The sequence below is a fragment of the Cornus florida genome, unplaced genomic scaffold, assembly GCF_030987335.1.
Source record: "Cornus florida cultivar Cherokee Brave unplaced genomic scaffold, ASM3098733v1 CherokeeBrave_3.0.0_Hap2_Chr10, whole genome shotgun sequence".
Lineage (NCBI taxonomy): Eukaryota > Viridiplantae > Streptophyta > Magnoliopsida > Cornales > Cornaceae > Cornus > Cornus florida.
In genome coordinates this window covers 91,030,799-91,044,516 of record NW_026775580.1, presented here as the reverse complement: position 1 = coordinate 91,044,516, position 13,718 = coordinate 91,030,799, and the positions used below count along the sequence as shown (strand labels likewise).

The window sequence follows — 13,718 nt, the reverse complement described above, 5'->3', positions numbered from 1 at the left end:
TTACTACTACTACGTTTTCAAAGAAAAATACATACCAACGTGCAAAAACGTATTAGATCTTACCTGGTTTTTATTGCAAACTTGTTTATTTTGATAATGTAAAACTTCGTGATTCCAAACCCGATATAGATCCAGAGCTTACTGTTTACATCACCTGAGCATTAACATAACAGTCCTTTGCCATTGTCTAATAACTAGATCCGACATTTACTAATATTCTTCTAAGCACACACCCTCTATGATTCAAAAATATAGACAAAGCGAAGAACGTTGAGAAATGGAAAAGAATACGTTCAAGGAGTACCTTTACTTACATATCCACAAAAGAAAGGACTAAGTATCGATTCCATCTTTTTCAGAAGTACTGACATGAAAACATATATATCATATAACTACTATATATAGTATAACCGTGTAGATGATGATGCTTCTTAATGTGTGGACTAAAGAACTCTTATAAATGTAAGATCAGGAAGTAAAACCAAAATCAACATTTACTTAGAAGGACCAGTTTCTCTCGCAGTAAGAGCCCACAAAATAGTGTAATGTGTTTTTTGCAAGGGCGTATATAGCTTTACACCTTAAAATGCCCAAAATTTTGTACTATCACGGCACAATTCCAGAACTACATATTAAAAAACATTCAATCAACTGTTGAGAATTATATCCTGTAGACAGGTTCAATTCCGAGCAGATTGAAACATTTTCTCATAACAACAGCCGTTGCTTCGCACAGCAAGAGTCTGCTTGTTTCCTCTGCTGATCCCACAACCTGCCAAATTTCTCCAAATAAGGATTCATTCAGAAGGCAACAATACCATATTCATAAATCATTTTATCTTCAATTACAAAAAGTAATTATAGTCCGTATGCAACGAAACCAAATCGAATATAATCATTACATCTGGACTCATAAACCAAGTAAATTCTAGACTTTTCCAAATTTCCTAAAATAAACTTAAAACAAATCCCATATTTTTTTCTCCTCTCTTCTTGCCTCTTTTTGTTAACCCAATGGGTAATCCATTGCATCCAAAATAATTAGTAGATCTTGATCACATCAAAGGTTCTCTGCTGCTACTTTTCCCAATAAGACAGAACGAATGAAAGAGCCAACTAGCCTACTAGTAAATATCAAAGTGGTCATATCAGAAACCCATTATCAATAAGGGCATGTGAAAAGCCACCAAAGTTGAGTCCACCTCCAAATTCTACCCCCTCCTCCCTCTCTCTCCCAAGGTCGAAAAAGGATGGAATTCGTCCCGAGCAAATGGATTCCCGCCCCGCCCCTAATGGGATGAGTATGGTAAGGTACTAAATAGGATAAGGGCAGATTAGGGTTAAACTATTTCAACCTAATAAAAGTTCAGGGTGGGGTCATGTATGCAAGTATCCCGCCCCCTCCCTGCACCAATTATACAGCAATTTACATATGTACCTTGTTTAAACCTTATATTTACTAGATACCCCGATACATGTTCAGGGTGGGGTATGTGAGCCTCTCTCTCTCTCTCTCTCTCCACTCCCACAGTCACGCCTCCTCCAGTCCTCCTCACCCTCTCCGGAGCCGTCGATGACCTCCTCTGCCTATAGATCTACTTGTGGTAGTGTGTAGGGTCGTATCTGTTCGAATCAAAGCACATGAGATGGTCGCATCTGCAAGAGGAAAACGTATAAAAACCTCTATGTCTCTCCCATCTACCCAGCCGAGACTCATTCACAGGTCCGTTGGCTTTTGCAGCGATATCATCTTCTATATTGTTGGTCCATTATGTTGCACCTATCTACATTTGATTATAAAGATCTTTGTTTGTATAACTAGGGTTTGTATACACACATATACATATTTGTATTTGCATATATTCTGGCTTTAACGGGATGGGAACGGGGCCGTGAATTCTATTGTATTACTAAAGAGAGTGGGTAGGATTTAGGAAAACCTGTCCCATCCCCGCCCCATTGCCAACCCTAGTGAGATAGTAAGCCTCCCCACAACAACCTCCCCCCCCCCCCCCCCCCAAAAAAAAAAAAAAAGGGTGTTGTAGTAAGTACTCAGATTCCATAAATGAGTAAGGGGAAAAAGAAAGTAAATGGATGATGAGTTCGTACCTGACAGTTGGAATAAAATCTTGTGAAGAACTCAGATAAATTGTATAGATATTCACACAACACATTTGGCAAGAGATTGGTGCAAGCTTCTTCAACAGCCTAAAAAGTGCAAGGGCATACATATTAAAAGTCATTACAATGATGAGCATCACATGCAAACTAAGTTGATGACACAAGCAACAGTTCTTCAAATTCATGTTTTACCTCAGCAAACCGGATCAAATGAAGCCCCAAAGCACGCTCATCATGGTGGGCCAAGTCTATTGTTCCCGTCTGACAAAATAGAAATAAAAAATAAGACTTAACATTTTTTCATCAAATGAAATATGCTATCCAGGTGCAACTGCAACTGGTCTACGATTCAACTCGGCTACTCCATCGGTATGGAACTGCACCTCGAGAGAGTTCTAAGCTTAGTCATAACAGCATAGTATCATTAAAACGAGGGGTCAAATCCTAGCCTATTGCCAAGGTTTAGGTTGGAATAACTAATATAACAAGTAAAAGCGCCACACAACATGTTTGCTAATCTTCATGTTAAGCAAAGTGAAAGGACGAAGTAACTCAGCGCAAAAAGTAGCAGTCAAAAACATGAAGACATGGGCAAAAACGATTCAAAATGTGGCTTCGCTGCCTGCCTCACCTAAACCCCAAAAGAATAAAAACAAAATAAAATTAAAAAATCAAAAGAGTCTGAAAGTTTATGCAGATTTATCAAGATCAATCAAGAGTAAAAACAGCTCCATACTGAATTTCTTTTTTCTTTTTTTTGATAAGTAAAACAGCTCCATACTGAATTGAAATATCATTCATCTCCTCCTCTCTAAATGGAAGGCTTATCATATATAAAGGGTAGTTATTTTCACATACCATCTTGCTGAAAATATCCAAAGATGCAAATGAGAAGGGCAGTTTTCATGACAACGATGAACCACAAGCAGCAGAAAAAGTGTACGCCACTGTTCATGCCCAACTCACTCACACGTTAGATTGAAAGCACCAAAATGCTAACAAAAATACCAATGTAGCTCACAAATATCTAGTAAAAAAGCCTGCAACTTTTATATGCCAAATGACTTTAACAGAATATGATTGGAATGTGCTAGAAAAACAGATGTGAAACATATTCGAGCAAATTTCAGTTATAATTGCTTCAAGTAGGAAGAGACCGTACCTTTTTTAACTCTTCTATGTCTTTACCAGATTTCCTGATAATTGAACAGATTCGAGCATGTGCATACAGCAAATATACAGCAGTATTCCCCTGTTCATCACAAAGTTTGGTGGGTAAGAAATGAATGCTAATGGTGATAGCAATAGTATTACTGCTATAATTACTATTCAATAAGTAGCAACTGCACAAGCATAATCAACACTACAATTATAGTGTGAACGGAAGAATAACTAATGACTAATGAATGACTAGTCAAAAAAGCCTTACAGCAACTATTTACTTTATTTAACAACAAATTCTGAAGATAAAAATATTCACAAATATTTTTGAAGTATGTGTTCAACAAATAAAAAACCTTATTTCAGAAACAGGTGTAGGAACAGCATAAGTTTAAAATCGTTCGCTAAAACCGACCAATTACAAACACAACGGCATTTTTAATCGAGCTTCACATTACAGTGCACTGGAGAAAAATTAATTATTAAACGCACCTTATCATTAAGCATTTGATCAAAATTAAAAGTGTAATTGGTCAATCTGTTGTTCTTCAGGTCGGCATACCTGTTTAACACAAGCAAAGCAAAACGTTAAATACTAGCCAAGACAAACTAAAACAAAACAGAGTAAAACCACCCACATCAAAATCTACCAACTCCCAGCGTAATTCAATCCCTACACTGCCAGCCAAATGTTGGATCAAGATTGGGAGACCCAAATTCTAGATTCCACCACCAAATAAAACCCAACTCCTCAATCCAACACAAACTACAAGATTCTGCTTTTAGTAAACACAATGTTTTATTGAACAATGCGTATCAAGGTGGGTGGGAAAAGTCTTCAGATGCATATATTCAATTGTCTTTTAACGCAAACATTAAAGATAACAAGTTTTCTGTTTACAATGACAAAAATTATGAATACAACTGAAATAGGTGCAGGTTACAGTTTATTAGTACAAGGGATCTTCTAAAATGATTGATTATTGGCCCCTAACCTAAGCATCATCCTGGTGCTTCTATGATTCCCACTTAATCTACAGCCTGATCCATTGGAGCATCCCAAAAAAATTAGGAAAAGACTCAGATAATTTCCAAAACAATAGTGTCTTTAATTTCCAAAACAACTGCAAAATAAGTACCTACCAATAAATAAATAAGAAAAAATTGTAAACTGGGTAAGACCACCTGCCAGTAACGGACCAAAGTTTACACTAGCAGCATGGAAGACATTTTGAAACAAATGTCTACTGGGACTTCCGATTCATCCAAAGATGCAATATGGCAAACTTTCCTACTTGCTTCATGTACTTGTCACAAAATAAAACCAATAAAAGTAGTAGCAATAGAAGTAGCATCAAGATAACAACAATAGACGCCATAATCAAGTGAAAGCATGTAGGACTGTAGGATTATAAGGAACTTACTTCACAGCCCCATATCCAACTGCTTCAGCAGTTTTCTCAAGCTCCTCCTCAGACCACTCATCAGCCTTACCTGATAAGAATCAAATATATTATAAAAATTTCAGAACTTTGAAGCTATGCAAGTACACTGTAAGGGTTGTAGGACCGGAATCCTAGGATCTAGGCCTAGATTGGGGTCAATAGCTCTAACCGAGCTTGTTAACAGACTTTTAACCAATTTTTTAAATTTTAAGTATATTAACTACAATAAAAAATTAGAAGTAGATACTAACTAACTAAATCAATCAATCAATCATTCACGTAAATGACAAATATGTAAAGTAAAAGTAGCAAAAGCAATTGCACAATGGAAATAGATATTTTTAAGTGGAAAACCACAGTGTTTAATTCAACAAATCAAATCCACTATATGAGAAAGAGATACTACAACAAGGTTGACTAGTTTCCCAAACCTAGAAACCTCTAGTTACCTCTTGACACAGACTGATTACCATACTCTTCACTCGAGTCTCCAAGCCTTCAGTCTACCTTGAAAAAATATATGTTTCTCATGTTACCTGCTTCTCCCCAATCACTTTGATTTTAGATTAGTGGTCCAATCAGGATGCTTTGTGTGATTGCTCCATGTTGGTGTCGAATTTGATTTAAGTTCAACAACAATAGATGATCGACACCATATAAGCATACTCACTAGTCTAGATGAATTGCTAGAATGCACTCAATATGCTATGAGAGGTCTTTATATAGATTACATCTGAAAAGAAAACTTTGATTTCACATTGCTCGATTAATCAAGCCAAATGTCGATCAAACGACACAAGGCCAGTGACTTCTGCCCAGTCCTTAGACTTGAATTTTGATTTTAAGTTTTCAAAAACATATATTTGTAAATCAAAACAGATTTTACTGAATCAAACATGGAATATATGAAACCCTAATTAATGAATGCATGAAACCTAAGTGGTAAGTGCATATATAAGTGTTAAATTAACCTTTTTACGCTTGAGTATGAAGTTTTACCGTTCTGCCCTTGCATGCAACTGTAATTCCAATTATGTCCTTGGACAAGAGGTAACCAACTAGCTCTAATGGACACTTTAAAATCTATCCACCAAAAAAAAAAAACAGAGGACAGAATGCACGAACCCTGAGTGGTATGTGCATAAATGTGTTAAATTACCCTTTTTACGCTTGAGTATGAAGTGTACCTTTCTGCCCTTGCATGCAGCTGTATTTCCAATTATGTCCTTGGACAAGAGGTAACCAACTAGCTCTAATTAACACTTCAATTGTATCCCAAAAAATATATATATACTCACTCCAAGTTTATGAGACACAATTTGCCAGCTGAAGTCCTACTGACCTAACACTATTTGCTTATAACAAGATCTTGAATACATAGACACCACATAATAGATCTTACAAAATGAAAACAAATGATATATCACATACGAATTTAGAGACACAAGGATCTTTCAAGGAGCTGCATCTTTGGCAAAAAATAAGACTACTGGTATAGATCACTTATTGTTATACCTCGTTCAACAAGAGCTGCTTTACAGCGACTCTTGGCTTCATCAAGTAAATCAACTAATTTAACAACTTCAGTGCTTCGGGTTCGAAATCGCTTGCCATCTTCTCCAAGAACAAGACCAAAGCCCACATGGCTAGTTTTAGGGTATACATTATCACCAGCTGGAAGCCAACCTGCAAGTTTTACAGCCCGAAAGAAAAAGAGGATAAACCAAGTCTGACTATCAAAATCCAGTGGCAATCACATTACCATATTTTTATATTACAAAAGAGGAAAAAAGATTCAAAGATACAACATGGCTTTATATATTTACAGCAAAAAACATTTCAAAGTGCTCTCGCTGGCCAACATCAGTAACATAGATTATCCACTCGGCTTTTTCTTCATTAAGTCGATACCTACAAATTGCAAGAAGTAAGACATATAAAAATGCACTCATTTCCCACTTACACTAGCAGAAGACACCTTTTTTGTTACGCAAGTCCTTCCCGTTATTGTAGGTTTTAATACCACACATTGTCGTGTCAGATTACAAAAGATATCATGTCCTTCATTTTAACAGATTCTTTTAGATCTAATGAACAAAATGATCAACACTTTATTAATAATTTTAGCCATTTAATGCAACCCTTTAAATAAAGGAAAAAAGCATTTGAGAATGCATTTTTTAAATTATTGAGATAAGATAGCACATTACACTGGGATACAAGCATTTAATGAGGAACGTATGAACGGCACATACAAGGATCAAATAATTTTAAGCTATTAAGGGTTCATCAACTTCAAGCTTTAAAAAAACTAACCGTAGAGCTGCAAGATCAGTCGAAGCATAGTTCAAGCCACCATCTTTCTTCACAACAATAAGAGGTCTATTTTTCCCTTGGATAAAGATCACACGAGCACCTTCACTTTCTTTGATTAAACCCACATTATTTAGTTCCTCTAAAGCTCCAGGAATAAATGGATTATAAAAGCTTTCTCCCTGAAAAGAGGCAAAACAAAATAATTACATGTCGCTTTGCATGTCAGTTTTAAAAACAACTAACAATATGGGTGACATACAAAAGTTCAGTTTAGAATGCAAATTTAATTAGGTTAAATGTACCATCATATGGAGATGCCACAGACAATGCAAATCCATTGCAGGACATGATATAAAGACCATGCACACAATCATTGGATAACAGTAGGTCCACTAACTAAGAAGTATATGTTGCAACAGTGCACCTTTTTGTTCAGCACCTGGAACCTCTTAAATGCCAGAAACACAATCTATTAGCCAAAAAGCAACTACAACTTATGGATGATGCTCATTACTAACCATTGTCTACAAAGAAGCCCATTTTTTAATAAAGGCTGCAGTATGAACATGTTCAAAATACTACTTATGCCATACCAGAACAATTTAAATCCTTTTTTAAATACGACCAAAAAGTTGGTTCATGTTAATTATTTATGTTACTTGTTTATTGTAATATCTTAGAATTGCAAATAGGGTTGCACATTTATAACTATTTGGAAACAAAATCACAATGATAACAAATGAATTAAAGGGGGAAAAAATTATTTAAGTGGCCTCTGCTCTAATCTAAACCAAAATTTAATGGGCTTGTGAATGTTAAGTATATAAAATAAACCTGTCAATTCAGTAAGTTTTCTAATATTTCAATAACCTCCAATGAACATAGACATTAAACTTGCCAATATAAAAATATTCACAGATGGATTAATTAATTTTTTAACAGAGCATGGAAATATAATTTCAGTACGATATATCATAATATAAATTTACAATGTCTAGAGAAATCCACAGTAATAATACCACAATCCCCAACATCAAATGCCACTTCAAGTCCATACGAATATGCTACCATTGATCTCATCTTTCAAAATAAAAAATAGTTTAATTTCATTAAATTAACAAACCACCTCACTTAAGTATTCAAAGACCAAATAATTAGTCACATCTACTAGTTTACATATAGCAATACAGTGAGCAAAAACCACATCAATTATTCTGATTGCACATGCAGTATTTTGTCAACCATGCACCTAGGCTGCAGGCAGTTCTGACAACACTACTTTAAACCATTGATCTCTGCCAACCGACCAGCCCCGCCTCAAACTCCACAACAGACAAAATGTAGGTGAGTCTTGTTACGTCAACTTTCCTAGGATAATTTAAATTTATATTTACATATTAACATTATTATAGATAAACGAAATTGACGAAATAAAAATGCTTTGTCTGCATAGAAGTACAAATTTAAGTGTCAGTCAAGCATAAATATTTTTTTTTTTTTTGATAAGTGTCAATCAAGCATAAACTTGTTATATACACTAACACCTAATCTGCTCCACGGGAAATATTAAATGGTGTGTGTGCGTGTTTATAGTAAATACCTATAAGAAAACAATCTTCTGACTTCATCCAACCTCTTGTTCTTATAAAAATCATCAAGCAATAGACGAAATCTATTTGTTGTAATATGATGTATATATTTAAGAGGGTTCAAAAAAATGTAGAACTTGCCACAAAATTACACATAAAACAAAATGCAAAAACAGCTATGAATTAGATGTTTTGAGGTTTGACTTTATATCCAGAAGATAGAAAGAATATGGTACCTTTTCCTCTAATTTTACTCCAAGTCGTTGATAAACTTTTTCATATCCCTTGCGACTGATTTCACAAATTTGAGCCCATGCCTTGAGATATTTCTCCTCCCCACCCTGCGAGATAATTTATAGTTATGCCATTGCAGAAAGAAGTGAATAATAAATCAACAGATAAGAGAAATCATTATTAAAAAAAAAAAAATCTTTCAGTAAGAATAATTAGAATTAATATCCAATAGGATCATTCAATAAATGGAATAATGTCCTCATCACTGGAAGTCAACCTCACAAGTGCTTAAGCGATAAAACTAAGTTATTCACCTGAAGACTGACCACTGCCCGTTGTGCCCGCTCCTTGAAACCAGGATCACTGTCGAATTTCTGCTTGGAGGCCTTGTAGAACACCTAAAAGAGCACCATTCAAGTTAAACAACATTACCTTCATGCACTAAATTTCATACTTTCTTTTAACAAAAATGCAGCGTCTTGAATAGTTGTTGCACTCCTAGGCATAAAAGAAATGGTGGTAATGGATTAAACACTTGCAATAAAACATTCTTATATTAAGGAAGTAATTCTTGATGTCCCATCCACAATATCACCATCCAAGTTCCAATTATAGGAACTGATAAAGAACAAAAACCATATGGACTAGTGATGAGGTAATTGCCTAACAAAATATTGATGTTGACCTCTCCAAGAGTCTGTTCGTTAATGTCAGGCATTTGTAATAAGCTTAAATACCTATCACGAACCCGTATATTGAACATAAATTTCAATTATGATATCTCCCAATTTTACAAAATATCATGCTTAACAAGAGAAAAAAGAGTTTGACACAATTATAAAGGGATGGAATATACATGTAAAACTCAGAATTGGAGAAAACAAGAATTGGCATGCTTAAAAAAAACAGTGTCATGTATCCTATAACATGACTTTTTTTCCGGTAAATCTGTAACATGACTTTTGCTCAAACCAAACAGCATGTGTAACTAGTCATATGCAATACTTTGGTTATAATCTTATTTAGCTTGTGCTATACGCAAATATTCAATTTTAATTTTTTTTTTTTATAAAAAAAAATGTGAGTAAATACTTAATTGAGCTATGAAGCCTGTGTAGATTACAAAGTTTTTTCTCTCACCTCTAGATCTCCAATGGCTTGATCTGTTTCAGCTTCCCAGTTTGGAAACATTTCGAAAAGCTATTCAATTAGCATACCAAACTGCAAAACATGTGTAACTTATTCAGTCTACATGACATAAGAGAAAAGTAGTAGTAATATATTTGCAGACTAAACCATAATTGTGACGTAGAAGAAATGATAAAAAGTTATCAGCCTATATATCGATAAAAACCAATAGCAAATTTCAAAGAGGCACATAGAATATAGATTATGAGATGATTTTCATAATAATCCCATATTTGATCAACAGTAGTAATAATGCAGAAGAAAAGACTGACAGGAAATGACTAAAACCCTGATTAGTAAGAAAATGATTAAAATCCTCAACAAATATGGACATTTTTCACAAAATTGTATCTACCTGTGTACCCCAGTCACCAACATGGTTTCTCCGAAGAACATCACCATTTGAAAACTCGAGCATAAAGGCTATACTGTCCCCTATAATTGTGGATCTTAGATGACCAACATGCATTTCTTTCGCAATGTTGGGTGAGGAAAAGTCAACAATTGCCCTTTTAATTGGAAGCTTTGGTGCCCATATGGCAATACAATCTATTAGCATCTTTAGGATTCTCTGCAGTAACAATATCACTGAGTAAACATGATATTTGTCGTAAACCAAATAACAAAAATAAATTTTGAGTTTTGACTTTAAGTACAAGTTAATGATGTGCAAACACCTTTGCTATCCATTGATTAGATAATACAACATTCACAAAGCCAGGTCCAGCTATGGTGCACGATTCTATCATTTCTGATGCAGGAAGATTTGTTATGATGGCCTGCAGAAGAAAAGGCCACCAATATTTGTATGATGGAATTAACTCCAAGTCCAATCCAGATATCACAACATCTCTGATTAATGGATTAGTAGATAAAACAATTAAACAAGAATAATAATATACCCGTCCGATATGTTGTGGACCTGTGAACTCGGTGCCCTTCCCTTTTATTGTTATCCATAAACTCATGGCATTGTTGCTGCACCAAAATAGTGTGTTCCTTAAAAAAAACACATACAACTACTTGTAGTGCTATAAATTCATGAGAGACCTAACACACTACAAACCTGAGACATCATATCACAGATGGTTTTCAGCTTGATAAAAAAGCAAAGAAGATATTGCTGAAGCCATACCACTGATAGTCGCCAAAATTTGGATTGCAGGCAGCAATCAAGGGTTCTACATCTGCCTCACTAGGAACCGTTGTTCTAAGCGAGGCTTCAAATGGTTTTTCCAATTGTTGCTTAACAGTCCCTTCAGCCTGTACCAACAAAACATTAGATTGCACAACTTGATCGGGTGATGAAACAGCAATAATCTACAGCAAATATGATAAAAATATTCTACCGTTTCTGACCTACATACTAAAACCCAAAAATTGCATAATATCTAATTGGCATGGTATACGTACATTGTACATTTAAATTACACATATATATTGCATATTCAAACACAGAAATGTATATAAAATTTATATAAATATGTGTGTATTAGTTGAATCAACTTACAGCTGCCATTGACGATATTGACTGTGCCTTTGTCGTCGAAGAAAATCTTCTAGAGGTAGCTCTTAAAATATCTGTCTAGTTTCACGATAACACCACAAAATTAGCAATAGTTCTAAAAATCTACTTTAGACTGATTGTGCTAAATCTCATGACAGAACATATACACGCGTATATATGTAGAGAGAGACGCGTAAAAAGACAGCAAAGTATAGAAGGAGAATGATATATGTGTATGCACAGAAACATGTATAGATTATATACAGATATACATATATATGTATATGGGCTTATAGGTTGCAGAGAGAGAAAGAGAATGCTGAAAGAGAAAGAGCCGACTGAACTTTAGAAAGAGGGTTGGAGGAGAGATCGTCTGAAGTAAGAGGGCGAATGTGCGGCTGATTTTATACACCCCTCGAGTTTCTCTTCTCGGCTACTAAAAGGGGGGAAAGGAAAGGTGATGGAGGATTATTAAAAATTTGTGTTGGGCATAAATGGTTGGAACTTGGAAGTAAAGGAAAGGAATGGTTTTGGAAGGATTACATGAAACATAAATGGTAACTTTCTTAACCTCCCATTTGAGAAGGAGAGGCTTGATGTATTATTTCTGATGCCAAATTTACCTTTACACAAAATCAAGATTACACTTGATTTTAGTTTGCAAAACAAGAATTACAAACTTGATTAGTTGATTTAGAAAAAAATTTAAAACAAAACCCATACATACAAGTGGTAGCAGTTGCAGAGAGAGAGGGAGGCAAGCTTGAGAGTTGAGAGACAGCGGCTGAAGCTTGTGAACGGCGAACCCGAACTGAAACAGCGGCCGATGGAAACTGAAAGATATGGGCCGATATGTTTTGATATAGGTAATAGGTTTTGAACTTTTGATTCTTGCAGACAGATAGATAAACTGAAATATATGGGTTTTGAACTTCTGATTCTTGTAGATTTTGTAGTTTGCAGTTGCAGAGAGAGAGGAGCAAGTTCAGTGAGAACGAGAATAGAGACGGAGGCGATTGGGGAGGCTAAAATTATTTGCCCTAAAAAATATATATATAGCTGCTGGCCCATCATCCTTGGGCTTATAAACCTTCTTCTTTTTTTTTTCAAATATAAAAAAGTATACTAGTAAATTTATTAAAATAATTACCTTTTCTTTTTTTTCCCTAAATGTCATTATTATGTTTTACCTTAGCTTTTTTTTTCTTTTGTCTTTCTTCATTAACCAACCAAAATTATTGTTCAAAATTGAAGAAAGTTTCCTAATTAAAGAAGGATTATTCCTTTCTTCTAATGTGTTAACGAACCACTCATATAATGTACTAGTATGATATAATTTAAGCTAAACTCCTTTGTCTTAATATCTAATTAATTATATATAAATACAAAATCCAGGTGATGGGTTCTAAGAGGAAAGATAGGAAATAACTTGCCTGAAGGTTTCCAAACAAAACCGATCTCTCAACCTGAGTTGTTTTTTCCAAATCCGACGTCCTCTTTCTTTAATCCGCATCCTCTTTACCAGCCTTCCCTTCTTCTTCTTTACCTCTCTTATTTTTTTTTAATGTGAAAACTTTTTAACAATATAACCTTATGTGTATATTTTATACACATTAATACCCTGATCCTCTTCCTAGTATGACTATCCAAATAAAAATAATAATAATAATCTTAAATAAAATATATATACACATGTATTATATTATATATATAATTATATATTATATATTATATTAATATACATAACACACACATATAAATATAAATAAATAATATATATTGCCAATTCAAATCCTCTTCCATATAGGACTCCAACTGTATTAATATACATAAAACATATAAATAAATATATATATATATATATATATATATATATTATGTAATATATATTTATAAATTCTTTTTAATTGATACTTACCATATATATGAATGCAGTCCTATACATATATACTTATTATAAATATATAATTCTCTGTATAATTTTATATTTGTATTAATATATATACTCATGCATAAATCCATGGCCTTTAAACAATCCTAAATCCTTTAGGCTTCGTTTGGATACACAGGAGAGAAAAAAAAAAAAAAAGGAAAGGATTATTAGAGAAAATAAAGGAAATGATAGTTATAATTTATATTCATGTTTGGATGGATAGG

At 34.2% G+C, this 13,718-nt stretch overlaps 1 pseudogene; it reads right to left on the bottom strand.

The window, feature by feature from the left end:
- Positions 1-476: 476 nt before the first annotated feature.
- On the bottom strand, positions 477-12,613 carry LOC132280149 (arginine--tRNA ligase, chloroplastic/mitochondrial-like; annotated as a pseudogene).
- Between the last annotated feature and the right edge of the window lie 1,105 nt (positions 12,614-13,718).